The sequence below is a fragment of the Python bivittatus genome, unplaced genomic scaffold (genome assembly GCF_059951505.1).
Source record: "Python bivittatus isolate LINGU-HERP-01145 unplaced genomic scaffold, Pbiv_v1 ctg000660_np1212, whole genome shotgun sequence".
Lineage (NCBI taxonomy): Eukaryota > Metazoa > Chordata > Lepidosauria > Squamata > Pythonidae > Python > Python bivittatus.
In genome coordinates, this window is record NW_028277092.1 from 223,416 (window position 1) to 235,419 (window position 12,004).

At 51.1% G+C, this 12,004-nt stretch overlaps 1 protein-coding gene across 9 annotated transcripts in view; it reads right to left on the reverse strand.

Annotated features, from left to right (window-relative positions):
* Positions 1-12,004, reverse strand: part of MEF2D (myocyte enhancer factor 2D) — a 97,157-nt gene that overhangs the window by 55,140 nt on the left and 30,013 nt on the right. Inside the window, exon 1 of one of the 9 annotated variants that reach the window (XM_088151084.1) lies at positions 10,521-10,670. The exons of the other annotated variants lie outside the window; for them this stretch is intronic. The gene's annotated coding sequence lies outside the window, so the exon portion shown is untranslated. Of the gene's footprint in view, positions 1-10,520; positions 10,671-12,004 lie in introns of those variants that run through there. 9 annotated transcript variants of the gene reach the window in all.

Genomic DNA, 12,004 nt, shown 5'->3' on the forward strand with positions numbered 1-12,004 from the left:
GCAGGGCGGGACCGGGGCAATCCTTAATGAATGACTCACAAAGCAGAGGGACGGTCCTCTCCTTTCTCTGCTTCCCAGGCCAGAAGAGACCTCAGATCCAGAGGGCTGCCATGGCACTAGACGTGACTTTGCCAATTTCTAGGAATTCTGGTATTTTTAACCCATGGTAGCCACCAAGAGTAGCTTGGTGAGCGGGTGGCCATGTCAACTGAGTTTCCAAACAGAAAGGTAACACCTCTAAACCTCCTGTCCTCAGTTTCTCTCCTTTCAAGGGGCACAGGCTCTTTCTTTCTTTCTTTCTTTCTTTCTTTCTTTCTTTCTTTCTTTCTTTCTTTCTTTCTTTCTTTCTCTTTCTTTCTTTCTTTCTTTCTTTCTTTCTTTCTTTCTTTCTTTCTTTCTTTCTTTCTTTCTTTCTTTTTCTCCTTTTTGGGGGGAGGGGAGGAACCTCCCGCCTGTTTTTATGTTCCCAAACGCTCCATCACTGAAAACCGATTTCCGACACTGCAAATTTTGGCTCTAAATTAGATGTGAAATGGCTCTGGAAGAAGTAAACATCGATTTTGCTAAAAAAACATGGGGAAGAGAGTCTAAAAAGCCTGCCTTGAACCTAGTCATCAAACCCCCACTGGCCACAGGGGAAGAGAGGCAGGGGAGGGAGGGAAACACTTTTCACCTGATTCATTGCACGGTCATACCTTTGTCACAAGATGGCTTTTTACACCACTATAACTCACCCATACGCCAACATTTTAGACTTCTCATGAAGAGACAGTGACCCTTGATCATTTTCCTTACTCCTTCCTGAATCCTTCCCAGCCCATTTTAAAGAGCTCTATTTCAAGACAACGCCTACTTGGTCTGCCTCCGAGAAAAAGCAGGAGGGAAGAGCAGGACTGAAGGTGAGACTGGTGGACGCATGGTCCGGGAAGATCTCTTCATGTAAGCTTACATCTCCAGGGCCAGCTAAATTCCTTGCTGGGATACTAAGGGAACGTCCTGACAGCCTGACCAAATCCTTATATCTTTGAGGAATCCTGTAGCTGGAGTGCAGCAGACTGGTGGGTCCAGCACACACTAGAGAGCAATCAGGAACCAGGAAAATTCTAGAGCACCTTGAAAACAATCATGCGTTTGACAAGACCAGGCTAATCTTATCTCATGTTTTGATTGGGTAACTTCCTTAATCAACATGGGAATGCTGTAGCCATAATATATCATTTGGGTTAGCAAGCTAGTTAAATGTGGGCTCACTGGCACACACCTAATGGATGTACAGCTGGCTTAAACACTGTTCTAAAAATGCCCATCAAAGGTTGCTCTCCAAGCTGGGGTGAAGTATCGGGTGGTTGCTGAAAGGTCCAGTCCTGGGTTTTACACTCTTCAATATGAGCTGCATGAAGAGAGAGAGAGGGAATGCTTTTCAGATCTGTGCATGATAGAAAATTGGAGGCTAACACCCTCTAGAAAAGTCTAGGAGGACAAGAAGGATGATCTGTGAAGCAGAAACCAAGATGTATAAAGAGAGACTGGAGGAGGAGCTGCATCTTCAGCCTTGAGAAAAGATGGCTGGACCCTCTTCAAGGACACCACGCAAAGAAGGTCAAGATCCACCCAGCGTCCATCGTTCCAGAGCGCAGCCATGATAGATTCATACTGCGGAAAGAGGATTTGAGTTCAATACTCAGAGAAACCCCTGAGGTCTAAGGGAGTTTGGCAGTGAAGCCGATGAGCCAGAGAGGGGAAGGTCTGCCCTTTGTGAGGGGTCATGGCAGCTCCCCTCTGCTTCCTGCCCTTGCAGGGGGCGGAGCTGGACTCAAGAGCCAAAAGGGCCATCCCACGCTGGGGTCTGTGATCCTATGATCCACACACGTCTTTGAGGCAGTAAACAGGATTCAGACCAAGCCTAAGCAAAGTTTACAGGAGAGAAGGAGGAGGGCAGGCATGGGGCAAAGCTCCCCATTTCATCTCCCAGGAATCGTCGGTCCGAAGGCATCATCGCAGCAGCAGCAGCAGCAGCAGCAGCAGCAGCAGCAGCAGTGTTCGTGATTCGTGTCACCTCAAAACAGCCTGCGCTACACGCGGCTTCCTCCCCAAATGAAGAGAAGCCCGCGCCAGCAACACCTGCAGCCCCAACCCACCCCCCTTCCAGCACCCTGCAGGGCACAAAATAACCAGCCACCACTTCCCTGCGCAAAGGTGGGGCTGCAAGATATCTCACTGTCACTCGAGTCGCTGCAAAAACTGAGATCCCTGATAATGAGGCACTAGAGAGTGGCGGATGAGAGGCCGGCTCATCTAAAAAATTACAGGAGGGGAAACGAAAAGCTCGGCTGCTCCGGCTTCGCTCCTCACTGGGACGGGAGGCAGCTCTCCGACCCAACCCAGCAGAGGACGGGGGGAGCAGACACAGAGCTGCAGGAGCACCGGGGGGAGCGCTGCAGGCCACGCTCTGGCTGACGCTGCGACCGAGCTGAGCTGAAGCTCAGAACCAGGGAGACTGAGAACGCGGAGGGGGAGGGACGGGGCCCCAGCAGGCGGGGATGGGGGACAGCCAACAGCAGAGTCCCTCCTAAGACCAGGCTCTTGGCGAAGGGGACAGGAGGGAAGCAGAGACAAGGGGGACTACGCAGACACAGCAGAACTCTGGGATGTCCTGGGGGGAGAGGGCCAGGGTATGAGAGAGAGGAGGACAATCTCCCAGCCTTCCCTCCTACTCCTCAGCTGGTATCACCAGACCCAACGCCCCTTCTTTCTGTGGAGAGGACCATGTGACATAGGGTTGCCCAAGTTCTCCAGCCAGTCAGTTCAGAAAGTGCCTCTAACAACGGCAGAGTTCCTTGCAGGAAGGGGAGGCCCAATGCCCACCATGTCACCTTCTCCTCCTAACTGCAGCATCCTTTTAACTCTTCTAACTCTCTTGCTGCTTTTTTTCAATGAGTGTCTCCAACAGGGCAGACACACACCTCCTGGACCCACACCAGGCCAGCCTCCTTGTCCATCATCCCGAGGCCAGCAGGGAAGGGAAACAGAATCCTTCAAAAGCTGGTCTCAGACCGGCTAAAGGAGGCAGTTAGCCACCTTCTGCCTAACTCACAAGTTTAGCCACAATGGGGGGGGGAGGGGGGAACACCTTTCTTCTACAGGAGAAACTGGGGGTAAATCAAGGTGCTGGAGCTATGGACAGGGTTAAGCTTCTTTCTTGAGGGCCACTGTTCTAATCCAATTAATGGCTCCTTGCTCTGCATGCATCAACCCGTTAAGCTTGTTAAGCCCTTGGACATGCTGAACACCTGTTCCAGGGTTCCTCTACTCCAAATTTCAGCCATTTTCTGAAGAGTCCTTTCCCTGGCCTGCCACCTTGTCTCTGAAAGTCCCAGGGAAGGATGTGGGTGTCCTTGGCATGCAAGACAGGCATTCCTCTCTCTCAACCTTGACCAATGTCATTATGGTGGAACCGTCACACATCCTCAGAGGTTTCTGATCATGGAGAGATCCTCCATCACTTACTGACAATGAACACCCGAGTTCTGTGCTCTCTTCTGTAAACCTCGCAGCAAGAGGTGGGAGCCCTGGGAAGGATTCACAGAGAAAAACACAACACTGACCAAGGAGCCCTAAGAAACAAACAAAGCCAGACTCTCCAGTTAAACACTAACACCTGAATTAAAACCTGGTCCTTTGCTTCCTGAGTGGCTTTCCAATAATTAACCAATTAATTAATTAATTAATTGCCATTAATTTGGTGAGCTGCAGCTGCCTTTTAATATAATTTGGAAGTCTGAAAAGGCGCTGCCAGACTCCTTCTGGTCCCAGGGGCCCGGAGGAGAGGTCACTCTTCCAACTCTGGTGGAAAAGTTGTGTAGCCTCTTCCTTTTGAAGCGCTTCCCCTGATCCAGCAGCCATTCAGAAGATCACTTGCAGGAAAACAAACCCTCTCCCCAGGCACACGCCTCCAGCATCTATTTTGGGAATTTCCAGAAAAAAAAGTCAGAGAGACCGACAGGAAAACAGAGCAGGGCTGCCTGCTTGCTGCGTGGCCAAGACCCTGGTGCCGTTCCAGGTTCTCCATTCGTGACCTCACTTGAGCTGCCGGGCCCGGCTGGCCCTTTTGGTCCTGGTTCCCAAAACAAAACACCACCAAGCGCTTTAAAAAGAAGCAGGCCCTCTGCGGTGGCTGGGCTCTGTTCAAACAATGCCCGTCCTTTAGCGAAAAGGGGAGAGGAGCTGAGACTGGGAGGGGGGGCAGTTGCTAATTTTAACTCTCCAGTGGAAAGAGTGAAGCAGCTCTCAGAGGCGCCGGGGAGACGGCATCCTTGCCCGCTTCTACCCAGCCCTGGATGCTGCAGAGGAAGCCAGTCAGGCCAGTGGGCACCTCAGCTGCCTCGCACGACAAAAGAGGCTTTTCTGCCCATCTGCGTCTTGCTGCCCCTAATATGGCGCTGTAGGACCTGAGGACCCCAACCTGCCACACACCAGAGGACTCCCCTCACCTTGACTTCCTCGCTCCCCATCGTGCTGGTCCACTGCTTGGCTTAAGCCTGCCTGGATGGCAGCGAGAAACCCCCCACTGGCTAAAGGGAGGGAGCTGAGACAGAGACACGAGGATGGGGGGAGGCACTGGGGGACAACAGTCCCAAACCAGGCCCAGAGATGAAAGAAGCCGTGCCGGAGCCATTGCTGGGAGAAGCGCGGAGGGGCTGCAGAGAAGGGTCCAAGCAATCTCAACATTTCAGTGCCGCCTTCTGCCCCCTCGCCTTCCTGGGCTGAGTCCCTTCTGGGGCACAACTCTGCACCCCGGTTCTCCCTCCCTCTAAATCGGGAGCCGGCCCTGCCCTGACTTCTCCTGTGCTCCCGCGAGACCACCATCAGGCAAAGAGGCAAACGCATTGTCTTCTTTATTGTATTCTCCTTCAAAATACAAAATGCTGATCCTAACCCTGTACTGCACCAGAAAAGCAATTGGGGCCAAGATTCAATGCTTGTTCAAACCAGGGCAATTTCCCAGTACTGAGAACCATGAATAAACGCAGCTGGAGGCAACTCTTTCAATCTGCAAATGAGGCCAACAATAAACAGCTATGTTCGCCTTCTTCAACTTCATTGCTGCTTTTCTCCCACCACAACAAGGCCCAAATTGCCACATCATATTTCAGCCATCCCTCTGAAGATGAGTGAAAAGCCTGAATTCTTATAGCTTGGCTGGAGGGGGGAAGGTAGGGGGTAAATTCTATACTTACCAGACTGTGAGCAAATTAAAAAACACAGTGCTAAGGATCAAAACGCTTTTGTAAAATCCTGCTTCCTGGGTTCACAAAACTAGGGTAGAGTGAGTTAAGACAAGTGGTGGGAACCCAACCTTTCTCTTCACACTCTGAATGACCAAGGCCATCGCATCGCATCGCATGCAGCAGACACAGAACTGTGTATTGTTAAACAGCCCAAATTTAGGGGTTACCTAACCACGTGAATCCAGGGCTTTATCTCCAGACTTAGTGCAAACCCCATGCTATTCTTCCTGAAAAAGTCTGCAGATATACAACATTTTGTTTTTGTTTTTTCCACTTTACTTACTTCCCTTATAGCAACAGAAAAGATCATGTGGCTGTTTTTCCATCGAGCCAGCCTTGGGGGCAGTGCCTCACCATTTTGCTTTCCTGCAGGTGAAGCTGCTCACCAGCAACCTGCACCCTCACCCCGTGGCAGGGGGGCAGACCGAGTGGCAACCTGCAGCCATCATTTTGCTGACCACAGCAAGGACCTCGCAAACGGCTCTCCCGCCAGACATCTATGCAACAAGCCAGCCTTGCAACCCGACCGGGCGACGGAGCTCAAGACAGCAGCCACCTCTTTTCACTTCTGAAGAGGGCAAGACTTCCTGACTCTCACTGGCTCAGTCTTAACAAGGAATCTGCCACGGGTGCCACGTGTCTTGGAACCAGAGGAGCAGGACCCCCACAGGGCTTCGGGCTCCCCAATGAGCTGGAGAGGCAACCCATCCATTCTGGGGCACCAAAGGAAGCGACTGGTCAGAAATGGGAAGGCATGGCAAACTTGCTAGAGCTACCTCAGGAACAGCCCATCCACTCAAAAATGGAAAGCATCAAGTTAACTATATTTAATTCATTCATTAGATTTAAATTAAGTCAAGCCACTGAAAGGAGAAGAAGCCCTTGGGTTGAGCTGGAAGAAGTTGCAAAGGCCTGCCCTACAAAAAGGCAGGGGGAAGTGGGAACCTCAGGGTTCTGGGGTGTAATTCTCTCATTGCTATGATGGGGACCTCAAAGCTTCACAAACATCCGGCTGGGAAAGGCCCTTCTCTGCCCAAGTCCTGGGAAGCTGACCGGGGCCCAAACTGCAGGCACCCCTTGGCAGAAACAGGCTTGTCCAAGGTCAGCAGACACTACTTGAAGTTCGGCGTTTGGCCTCTGAAGGAAAAGGCACTGATCCAAGCCCACTGTTGCGGCTGGGTTCATGCAACACGTTAAGAAGGTTCATGCAAACCTGCATTAAGAAGCCACAACTGTTGCGTCTACATCACATGGTCTGCCCCAACAAATCAACTGTATCCTGGCCAGATACGATGGCCTGGGCTGGGTTGCCTTATCACCAAAGACACCGAATCACTATTTGCCACACCCATTTAAGCCTAGTCTAGCAAGCTGTCCAAGCCCAACTCAAATCAATCTTCATCACAGTCACAGACCGGCACAGTCCAAACCCAGCCCCTAGGCCTGCTGGCGAGTCCCCATAAAGGAAACGTATCTCACTCCCAAGATTTCACAAGACTGCTTGACAAGATGGAAATTTTAAAAAGTGGCGGAGTTTTCTTCAGATTTAGGGGGTTCTCAGGCTGCCATTTAGAAATCTGGCAGATCACTGCTGCGAGTAAATCCATGCCTCCTTTCCACACAGAAGGTTCCTTCTTGCAACCTCCATAAAAGGGCCGGTTCTGCCAGAGGCTGCTGCCATCAGGCCCTGTCGGAAGGGGCCAAGGCCTGTCTCGTCCTCCAGCCAGCTAATTCTCACGACTTCTACTTCCCTGGGATATAAAACCCACTGACCTTGGCAGAAGCAGCTCTCAAGCTGGCAAGAAATTAAAACACAAATGCCTCCATTTCTGATCACGTCCTTGGGAGAAACACTAACAAGAATGATTCTGTGAACCACTTCCATGGCAAATCATGATGTCTTCAACACCTTTCCATCCGGAGTTCCATGCCTTAAAAGTGTCACAATCCTATTATTTCTCAAGAAGACTTACAATGTCTAGTGCTAGATTTGCTTTTACCAATAAAATACACATTACTCCAAACCAAAAGCCTTTATTAAATTAATAAGAAAAAAAATGTTTTCCAAGTATTCTGTATGCCATGATTTCCTTAGAGGCAGCAAAGATGCCACCGCTTCCAGGAACGACAGAAAAACCAGAGTTCTACATTATGGGAATAATACACACGTGCAGTCACAAATCTCCTCTGGCTTGGCTGACACCACTCAAAGGGGCGTTAATGGGAGAAGCCTCCCAGCCAATACCTTACTGAGCTGAGCTGGCCATCAGGTTCCAGTGGTCCCAATCTGTGTCTAAAACCTCAGTCCGGAGGTTCTGCTCCAGGGTCACCCAGGCAAGTGGCTCCACCAAGCGGGTCAGTGCTTCTGAAACCCTCGACTAGCTGGATCAAACAGAAACAGTCCAGCAGATCCGAGGGCTGTAGGATTCCTGGGCAGAAAGTCCAAGATGCTTTGGGGGAGATGGAATGGTAGGGATGGCGAGGCAGGTGGGCGAAGGGGGACGCTTGGCCTCAGAGGGGTCAACCAGGTTCCAAGCCGAGCACAAGACCAACCTTCTCCCCTCTTGATACTGCCCCCCGCCATAGACTTTACTCTTGAGAAAGAGGCTAAAAGACCAACAACCCTGAGAGCTGGCAGTCCTGTTGATGAGACACACATCAATGGATTGGCCAGAGTCCTGGGAAAGTTCATTTCCCCAGACCCCGATTGTGCACTAGCCCAGCTTCACCGCAGTTTCTCACCTCCAGATGAGCCAAGGAAGCAAGCTTCTACTTAGTCATTCATTCCAGGCATTACATTCATCCTATAACCAAATCCTATGGAGGTTTTTCTCCAAGAGAAAAACAAAAATAAACCAGCCCCAGCTGCATCCGTCCAAGAGAGAAGGGGTGATTCTCCACAATTAGAGCAATTAGTAGCTAAACCAGAAGCTGATAAATCAGCTTGCCAAAAAGTAAGGGTTGCAATTATTTTCAGCATGAATCCTAAACTGTTTAGGATGACAGTTTAATTCCTTGGCCAATTCCCTTGATAAAGACTTGAAAGGGTAGAAATCCCCCTCCTGGAGAAAGGATTTCCCTCTTCTTGGAACCCACTGGGGATCTCAAGCCAGCCCCACACCAAAGCCCCAGTATTCTTGGCAGAGACCCCCCTCACCTGTCTGTCCCATCACTGCACCTTCAGCTGTCTTTGGAAGGTGGCTGGGAGCCAAAGCTGTCTGTCACACTAAATGGGCAGGGGCAAGCCCAAGGTCAGGCTGGTGCCTCCCCCACCTCCTGCCTGGAGTTGGGTCACTGCAAGAGAACCAAGCCACCCAAGGGTGCTTGGGATCTTCGGAGCCGAGCATCAGCACTGGGACCAACATGGATTTATTTGGTCTGCCCCTCTTTTTCCTCCAAACAATAAACAGCCACCATCTTCAAAACCATTTGAGCATTTTGAGGGAAACGCCATACAAACCCTGTACCTCATCCCACAGCTCTCAGCCTTGCTAGGCTGGGCTGCCTTCCTCTCCCCCACTTCCTGCATGAGTGATGGCATGCTAGCCCCCAGACCAATCAACTGCCCCCCCTTCACACCCCAAGAACAAACCCACAAGCAGCCCTTTCCAGGCCAGCCCCTTGCTGCCTCTGGATCGCTTCCTGGTGCACGCTGCCCACAAGGTGAGGGAGACCGCTCTGGGCAGGCTAGCGCCATCGGCGGCTGCACCCTTCACCCTTGGGCATCCAAAGGCTGTTAGAGCTATAGAACATGGAAGCCGCTGGGCAGACCCAGCCAGATTTCCTCTGTAGCAGCTGTGGAACTGTCCTGAATCAGCAGGGCGATGGCAAGGCCTAACTGGGCGTGGAAAGAGTGCATTTCCCCATGCCTGCTGAGGACGTAGATCCATCTTTTTATTCCTTTATGTTAAAGGGGCTATCCTTCACAGCAGGCCCCAATGAGAGAAGCAGCCCACCACGATTCACCCCTTTTCCTCCCACCCAGATGTTTGCACCCCCAGACCAACCAAGGTCACACCAACCCAGCCAGAGAATTTCATGTTCTAATTTGGAATCCTTCGCTGAGCAAATGGCCTTTCCAGCTCTAGGTCCCCATGACAGCTTGAAGATCACTGCTGTCAACAGCTACCCAGATTACAGGCTGCACCCCGCCTCACCCTGAACCCCTTTCGCCTGCCAGGCTCTGCTTTTCTGTAGCTGAAGATGAAGAGCTATTTACTGCCCCTCCAATCCACCTCCTTTCACGCCACTGTTCTCTCATAGGTGTGGGCTGAGCCGGAGAGAGGGGCCTGGCGCTGGAGCTGCGGACTCCCACCTTCTTGCTTAAATCCACAGGGCTGCATCACACCCTCCCCCCTCGGTTTAAAAGCACTTTGTCATGGGGGCGAAGGGGGGAGTCAGCTGAAGAAAACTGTTTTGTGATGAACAAACTAATTTTGCAACTCCTTAGCTCCTGAACGCTGTTTGTAAAATAAGAATCAGTACAGGACAGTCACAAAATGGGACACATTTTCCAGGGATCCTCTTCTGCTTTTTTGATCAGGATTTAAAAAAAAAAAAATTCAAATCCACCAGCCTCAGCTGATATTGTCGGGGGCTCCTCCATCACTTCATGCAAGAGCTGATTCCCACTCAGCTCCCGGCCCCAAAGGGGAACTTCCTCCTTATCCCACGGCTGCTCGGCTAACATGAAGTCCCACGTCCAACGCCCTCTGAAAATCCAAGGAAACGACTCTGGTGGACCTTCTCCAAGAACTCCAGAGGTTTCATGAGACAGGGCTTCCCTCTGTTGTCATCCTCACCATTTTCATTCTGCATTTTTTTATTCAGCAGAGCACAAGCATCCCTCTCTTTTGGGGAACAGATTTATTTTCTGTCACTTCTGTGCTTGGTTAGGATAGCTTGATTTTTCTAATCACGTCTCTTTTCCCCTCTTTCTCCAGGGAGCTCATGCATTTCCTCCTGCATCTTATTCTCACCCAGAAACATCTAAACCAGGGACATCTTTGGACCACCCCAGGCACCCCACGTTCCTGTGTCCCTACAGGCCCAAGACCCTGGAAAACCTCTGCCCTTGAATACATTTGCTTTGGGAAAACACTGCTAACATTCTGTTCATGGGAGCTGTGCCTAGAAAGCCTCAGCCACACAAACGTCCGGCAATATACTGTTGGACAATTATTCTTTGGTTTTTCCCAAATATATTCTCTCAAAGAGCAGAAAACACATTACCTTGGCTCTACTCTAACATGAGAAGGAGAACTCTTAGCAAGGTGTAAACAGCGAGAGAGGTGTGGGAATTCACTGCGTTGGGACGTCTCAAGTGTGACCTTCTTCCTTCTGAGAAACGTTGGAGAGAACAGGTCAGTTCAGGAGGGATGAAGGGGGAAACGGGGCAGGCAGAACAAAAACAGGATGCACGGGCAGTGTGTGTGTGCACGCGCTCACACCCTGCAAGAGAATCCTAACCCATGTGGTGAACCAGAGAGCAACGTGGGGCTGTGACTGTTAGAACCACGAGTTTCAGTCTCACTGATCAACTTCCTTCTTGCACAGGGAGAGACAGAAGTGAAACCAACAGATGGATGGATGCTGGAGCAAGGAAAAATAAAAATGACCCCTGTGTTGTGGGGGGAGGTGCTCTGTGCCAATCAAAGGGAACCCAAGCAATACCGGGGGAAGGGGTGTCTACTGACTGCTTTAATAGCTACCCTGCGGTCCAAAGAGCCCCAGCGCCAAATCCTTCTGGGGTGTCTTGCCTGCAAGTTCCAGGGCCCCATCCCTCCGAGCAATTGGTCACTCACTGACATAAGTAAGCGGAAGGCGTGGGAGGGCCATGGCTTCACAGGAAATCCTGACAGCACAAGGAACCAAGCCTGAAGACTCTTCAAGCGTGTCTTCTGCTCCCCAAAGAAAGCCCCTGTTCTCCTGGAGGGGGGCAAAAGTGCTCCTCCTCCTCCTCTGCAGCAGTGTCATTAGGTCTTCTCTGGTACCCATTAACATGCCCCAAAGCCATCCCAGCCCCCGTGGCAGTGAGTTACAACAGGTTTGCTATTGGGGAACTTACCATAGCCGTAGATCTCTGACACCTAACTGCACAGAAGTCAGCAACTTTTTAAAGCCCCAGAGCCCCTGGGCAACCTCCCACAGTAGGTTAGCCAGAGCACAAGTGACCACCAAGGGGCCAGCAAGTGCTCTAGTGGGATGTCCCAGGAAACAAGGCCCAAATCTAAACAGAGCTTGAAGCAAATCACACTTAGAAGCAGGCTGCCTGCAAAACCGTCCATTTCTCCCCCAGCTGTCTACGCAAGGAGGGATGGGTCAGTTTTATGAGGACTCTCCAACTACAAGCCTTTCCAAAGAACCCCCCAGGAGTGTTTTTTCCTCCAAGAGGAAGGAATGTTCAAGACTTCCAGGGGAGGCATGGTGAGCTGAAGACGGCTCTGTGACAGCGCAGCTGACGACTGCAGCAAAGACCAAGGAGCCGGTGAGTAGACCGGTCCCTTGGAACCTCTCCAGATAAGGAGAGGGTGGGAGATCACCCACATGTGCTCCAGACAGCTGCTCCTCATGAGGAGACTGCAAGACAGGGATTTTCCACCGGTTGAGCCCCAGGACACAACAGGAACAGCCATCTTGCTCACAACCAAGGCAGAGACTTTTAAAGGACACTAAGTTTGCAAACCTCACTTTCTAATTACTTTCAGAAATTGCCT